This window comes from Pinus tabuliformis, chromosome 8, assembly GCF_031772625.1.
Source record: "Pinus tabuliformis cultivar Carrire ecotype Pingquan chromosome 8, CPIR1, whole genome shotgun sequence".
Taxonomy (NCBI): Eukaryota; Viridiplantae; Streptophyta; class Pinopsida; order Pinales; family Pinaceae; genus Pinus; species Pinus tabuliformis.
Genome location: NC_142294.1, coordinates 1,036,265,122 through 1,036,272,291, shown reverse-complemented (window position 1 = coordinate 1,036,272,291; position 7,170 = coordinate 1,036,265,122).

Sequence of the window (7,170 nt, the reverse complement as noted above, 5' to 3'; positions counted from 1 at the left end):
TAAAAACAAAGCTTTATGCAAATAATTTTTTTATAAACTTTAAGGAAAACCACTGAAGAAAGAAGGTATGGAAAGGAAAGATGTATATCGTTCGATAAAAATATAACAGAGAAAATACATCATAACAAACTCACTACACATGAATTCCTAGATAATAGCTACAACTGCATCCTTTGATTTCTTGAATAAAATGTCCAAGTAAAAGCTACAAGTCTTCTCTCCTATGATGTCCAACCTATTCTATGACTGAGAAAATGATACATATAGACCAAAATAATACCTCCCTACTCTCAGGAGCTGAATCCATGAGTCTAGGAACTACTACATGAGGTGTTCCAACCAAACCCCAATGTCTAGGGAGGTTAAAACAACTCCTCCAATTAAACTTCGACTCAAACCACTCTCATTAATGAAGCCTAACTTTACATAAAACAACTTTAACAAGACTATTTACCCATCATTACATCAATGTTAATGAATTACACCATAAAAAGTTGAATCCAATTGATAAAACTAAAGAAAATCTATCACAGTAAAAAACACAGCGAAATCAACAAAAAACGCAGTGAGTCTGGAGAAAACATAGTGAATTTGAGAGAAATGGTTTTTGAGGGCCTTCCTGAAGTCCAAATTATAATCTTTATCTCTCATCGGAAATATGAGGATGTCCTCTACATGATGGAATCTTCAGGATCTGAAAAATGTCACTTCTAGCCCCTCAAAAGTGCATTCTCCCACAGGGACTCTAGAAAACACAATGTGGTCTTCAATGCGGTTGCGGAAAGGTGGTTTTTAGGTGGTTTTTGGGCATTTATCCTATCAAAATCTGCTAAAAGTATGTTCCCCTCAGGCCAAAAGTGATGTATGAACCATTCCAAATGCAGATATGTAAGAAAAAAGTGATTTGGAGCTCCCTATCAAAAACGCAGTGTGGAGCACGCTGCATTTTTGTCTCCATGATTGTGTCAAAATGTGCAAAAATTCTCAAAAACCCAAAATTTATCCAAAACTCTTCAAAATTGGTTTATGAGGTCCTTAGGTTCTATGCTATGCTGTGAGGGAGGCATCAACAAGCAAGTCCAATTTTACCTTCCACTTTTTCTTGATTAGGGTTTCATTGAGTTTCTCCTTTAACTGCTTGACCTTAGCCCTAGAAACCTAACTCCTCATGTCATAATCAGAAGCCATATGTCTTTATAGCCTATTGCCTCTATTATCCCTCTTGAGAAGCTTCTCCAAATGGAAATTCACCTTGTCAAGCAAAAATTCTCGATCCTCGTTGATTTCTGCTGCAATTAGGTCAACCAAAGTCATCTGTTGTCTTTGTTGTTGAAGTGATATTTTGAGGCCTTTGGTCCTTGGCCTTTTCCTTGTCACTTGCTCCTAATGTTCATCTGAATCCAATGCATCCATCACTGCTTTTACCTTTATATGCTGTTTTCCAACATCAATCTCATGCTTTTCCAAAAGCAGTTACTTTACCTTCAATTGCATATTCTCCTGCCCTAGGAATGAAATCATGAAGTTTTCCTTTGATAAACTATCCTTGAGATTTTTTATCTCAACATCTATCTCCATGATCACTTGGTCCATTGACTTATACTCCTGAGTAACCTTCAAATCAACTATGACAATTTTAATATGAAATCCTCATCTTGCAATGGTTCTCCATACTGTGATTGTGATCCTTGCTTTGCCGATGTTGCTGATGTAAGCTTGGCATCTTCCACACAATGTGGAGTAAACACAAGAATCCTTCCTTTCTAATATGTCTAAGTCACTTTAGGCCTAGGTATCCTCTCAATTTCATGTTTGCTAGATGAGCCACTCTTCACATGCTTAGGTGGTGTTGATGATGTACTTGGAATTGCAGATTGACTAGTAGAAGACAGTAGAACATCTGACTGAATGAATGTTTCCCAAGTGATGTTCTTTTGAGTCAAATGATGTAATACAATAATCTTGATTAGGGCATGGTGAAAAAGGTTTTTTTCATTGTCTCTCTCTCTATGCTACACCTTGTCTTCCATCTTATCAAAAATTTTGTAGAGGTAGTAGGCTTTGTTTAGTGACTTTACTACTATGAAATGCATGAGAAATGTGACATGGTATTTGTAAAATATTAAGAATCTTCCTTCACATGTAAAGTATTTCATTATAACACTTATCAATGGAGCAAATTTTTCAAGGAGTTGTGCAAAAGGAAAATCCTTCATAATGTTGTGTTTGTAGTGGCCTTTGATGAAAGGTTGATAGTTTTGCAAACCCAAATATAAGTTATTAAACCATTTTTATCCATTTTTGGGTATCCTTGTGGCCACTGCTATGATTTCAGTTGAGATATTAAAAGTAAAACCTGCAATAGTGACCTTGTCTCTCCTCAAATGAGTGGCAAACAAACTGGTCATATATTTGACTCTTTGAAATAACTCACAAAACCCTAGAAACTCTACATTCCCAAAGTGCTATTTGGACAGTGGGGAAAACGTAAAATCCTTAGTGTTTAGTGGTTCATATGCCAATATTTTACCTCCTTTTTTTATAGGATTTCTTCTCCTCCTCCATTTTTACTGTGTGAAAGTAAAACCCTAATTAGGAAAATAATGGATTTTAATGAGGGGATAGGATGGAGGGTTTAGGGAAGGGGAAAGGGGGTATGAAAATTTAGGGAAATGAGTAGGCATGTTAGGGACCTTTAGGAAGTGGAATGAGGGAAAATGGGTATAGGGTCTATTCTGGAGAATTAGAAAATAGTCCAACTAGTGAAAACAATGAAAACATAGCGTAGGGAGTGATAGAGGTTTGCAACATGAAAACAAAGGAAATAGAATTATTGGAGAGGTGGAGAGATTATAAATTACTTGCAGAAAGAATTAGAAGACGTAAGTTAATGTGGAAAACTATTTAGAATAGGTGTTAGGGCCCTTAGAGAGAAAACATAGCAAAAACTTGAAAAAACGCAGTGAAATCTAGAAAACGAAGCGAAAACTAGAAAACATAGTGAAATATGAATAAGCGTGGTGAAATACTAAGAAAACGCGACGAGACAATTTGGATTGCCCTTGGGATTATTTCTACCTTTGAAAATGTTGATGGAATGTCTTGTTGGTGAACGAGAGCTATTTAGTAATGAATATAAGATAGAGAGGTGGAATGGAATGTTCTTTATAGATTGTGGAACTCAAATTTATAATGGTAGGTTGGCCCACCATACATTTTCACTTTGATTTGGAAAAAACTATGTAACTTTGGAACTTTGAAATGAACTTTGAAACATAAAACTTATTACATCACTTTGAAATGAATCACACTTTGTAACAAAACCTTTTGAGCAAAACCCTATCACTACTTCATTTGTCGGATTTATGAATGACATGATAGTTTTGATGACTCTAACCCTAATGACCTAATCATGACACTAAGATGAATGAGTACCATGGTGATACAAATGAGATGATGATGATGACTTTTTAGTGATGGCACATCCAACCGAGTGATGGTAGTGACTGGCACATGAAAATTTTGAAGGAACAACAATAGACCTAGACAAACTAGTGAGTGGCCAAATTTTATTTTGAAAACCTAGTGAAATGATAATATTTGACTTGAGAACCCTAACAAAACCTTGTAAGAGCATATTTGATCATTGATGATAGGCAAAACTGATTAACACTAACACTCTTAAGCTTTACCTTATGATATCTGTTAGGGTCCTATAAATTATAGGATCTCAAGGTGATTGAGTATTTTGTATTTGTGATTTTATATTTTACATAAATTTCAATATTCAAATGATTTAAAAAAATATATGAAAAAGAAAATGAAAAGAGGGTATGTTAAGAAAATAAATAAATAAAGGAAATAAGAACCCCACAAAAGAATAAATGGAAAATAAAACGGAAAGTGCCGCAAGTCTAAATTCCAATAATGATAAGTTAGTTATTTTTATTCATTATCAAATAAGGTTGTGCTCAATTTTTTTTTGAATTCCATAATGACTAAAGTTATATTCATATCATATAGTTTAATCATGATTTAACACATTGAAAATTTTGTTGAATAGGTTAGTGAATAAAGATTTACCAAACATTTTAATCTTGGTAAATGGGTAGCTAGGTAGAAATAAATTGATTCAATAGTTTAATATGAATCAATGGTTAGATAAGTGATAGGATAAGGTATATTTTCATAAAAAAAAAGTTATCTAGGTCTGCTAGTTTAAATGCGCCCTGCAAAGCAAGAACAAAAAATGTTAGCTTAGAAAAAGAATTGAAATGGGAAAGGGTAGGTAGAAGCACAATGATGATTTCAGGACAAACATGAAAGTTTTATCCTAAGTTGAATTTTAAATACATTTTCAAGTGTAGAAGAAAGGCAAAAGGATAAAAATTTTATCCTAAGGTTAGGTATATCAAATAATGTTTGGTACATTATTCTACTATTCCTAATTTTTCACTACCCAAAAATCCCTCTTCTGCTCATATTTTCATTTATTCGTTTCCCTCATCACACATCCAATCATATTCCATTAAAATATTTTCCCTACCCCACCATATTCCCATCACATCACGATAAAGTAATTCCACCTCTCACATCATCCGACCCCACCTTTTTACATTCGATAGCCAGTATCATGTTTCAGACCCCCCTCACCATCCGAACTTTACCACCTGGGGGGGGGGGGGGTCCGAAGTGGGTGGTATTGAAACCTGTCCTCATCACAACGTCGCACCATACTGTGTTTTCACACCCCCTCTGGCTGAAACCATTAACCACCTCCCCCGCCCCCTCTGAAAAATGGTTTCTCCACCATGTGATACCACTGCCTTATCCGTTATGCTCCCGCCAATCCCCCTTTTCCACCTCATCTGCCCATTTCTCCACAAATCATATCCACTCCCTCCAAAATAAATTCGTTAAGTAATTATATCACTTAACCGTTAATGTAACGAACATGCGCCACCATCAATGGGAAAGCCAAAAGATTATAAAGTCCCTCTTTTCACCCATTCACAAGGTACTGATTTTATACATTGCCATTGCCATTGTTCCGTTGCAATTTTTTCAATCCAAACTGCAACTGTTTCACTTGCCTAGACATCACACTAGTTAACTGCCATGCCAACCATTACCTTTTTTTTCTCTGTTTATTAAATTCGAAGTCCGCTTTGCACACTGTAAACCTGCATAATCAATATTTCACTAGTGTTCTTAGCTTTATCTAATCATGCCTCCAAAGGACAAGGGACAAGAAGAACCTTTGAGTTCTTTGATTCACCCTCCCAATGATTTTCACCATATTCCCTTGGTGGAGAGGGACTACAAAATTCATGAAACCATGTGTGAGTTTGATCTATTTGAAATGTACTATTGGCTTGCGGACACGTTCATTAATAATTCTAATCATATTCAACTATGGGAATCCAATTTTCCCCATTCTATCTTTCCGTGTACCCATAGCACCCATGAATTTATCAGGAAACGTCATGCTTGTTATCTACCTAGCGAAAGAGCTGTTATTGCCCCTACTAGAGAAATTCTATTCACCATAACTCCCCAAGCTATAGAACAAATGATGCAACCTCCTACAACAGTGAATGTCACTCCTTTCTCTCATGAAGCACTTACTAAATTATATCAGAAGCTAGACTTTGAAAAAAGAGATAAAACCATGGAGATTTTCTTGATTGAAGATGCCCCATTACCCAAGAAAAATCCTCCCTATCCATCCTCCATTTTCCATGAGAGAGCCAAGAAAATCATCACAACCATCTCCTACCTCCTTGGTTATTACTCAGATTAGTGGGTAGATGAGGCTATTATAGGTTTCCTTTCTACTTTTTCTGCAGATTCCAAGCCTTCCATCTTGTTCAACTTCAACCAATTTCTTACACATTCCATCCATGAATAGTTTTTCAAATTCCAAACTAAGGAAGTATATGCTTTTGTGTTGGTATACACATTTTTGTATTTTCAGGGAGACAACCTCAAGCTTGCCTTTCAAAATTTGGATGAAGAGGGAAATCAACAATCAGTCATCTTCTGGACTTTGTTGGTAATGAAGGAGAAAAAAGGGTATTCATACAAACAATTCATAGAAATGCTTGTACATCCAGAACCTAGTATCCTAAGAAACACTCTAGAGGCAATAATTAGTGAAGAAATCAAGAAAAAAATTTAGTTATCAAACCAAGTCTAGACAGGAGATTGGTACCTTTAACAGAATTACACAGAGCTAAGGATATTTGGGTGTGAACTTGCCCATTACAAATTTCCAAAATTCCTCCAATGAGGATTTTTGCCTTAGAACACATTAGTTAAATGCTCAATGTTGATGAGATTCATTTTTTATCTGTCAAAAAGAAATCTCAATTCAAAGTCAAAACTCAAATAGGACCTTTCATTTAAAACAACAGGGCAACAGGGGAAGAAGTAGACAAATTGTTGAAAGTGATTCAATTCAGCCTCAACGTCACATGATCATATGATCCATTAGCAGTTGTTGACACCTAATTATAGGGATTGGGTGAACAACTATAATTTGTGTAAATAAATAATCGAGGAAATGGAGAATCATCAGGAGATGAAATGAACAGTCACTACCTCTTGTATATAATAATGAAAAACTTAAATGAATAATACGATTACATTTGAGGAGTTACCTCCTCGTCTGTAATGGTATCAGATCCAGTGCCATTTTTGGCTTCCCTCTCTGCCTTTTAACTCCCTTTTGCCTATTTTTTGCCTATTTTGTAGAACTGACCTCTTGCAACCACTCCACAGGTGTGGCTCTCTCAAGAATTTGATAACTGTTCTACAGATTTTCCCCTTGCTTGCAACTGTTTCCCCTCTTTGGCAACTGTTGCAAACATTCAGCTAGTTATGTGAGGCAATTGCTCCACAAGTGCAGTTGAGGTATCACTCCCACACTTGCATGCATGCTACCTACTGATATACCTCTCATGGTTTCATCACTCTCTTGGTTTCATAGTGTTAAACACGGGTGTGATGAATAAAATTCTCTTATGACTGTGTATCAGCATTCTGGACCCTAATCGGGTATTTTTCTCTATTCATACATTTTATTTATAAGTCACAGTCAATTAGTGTTAAGTGTTAATTGTAGAAATTTCTACAAATCCAACTCTGATACCATGTAGAAAATCTGTT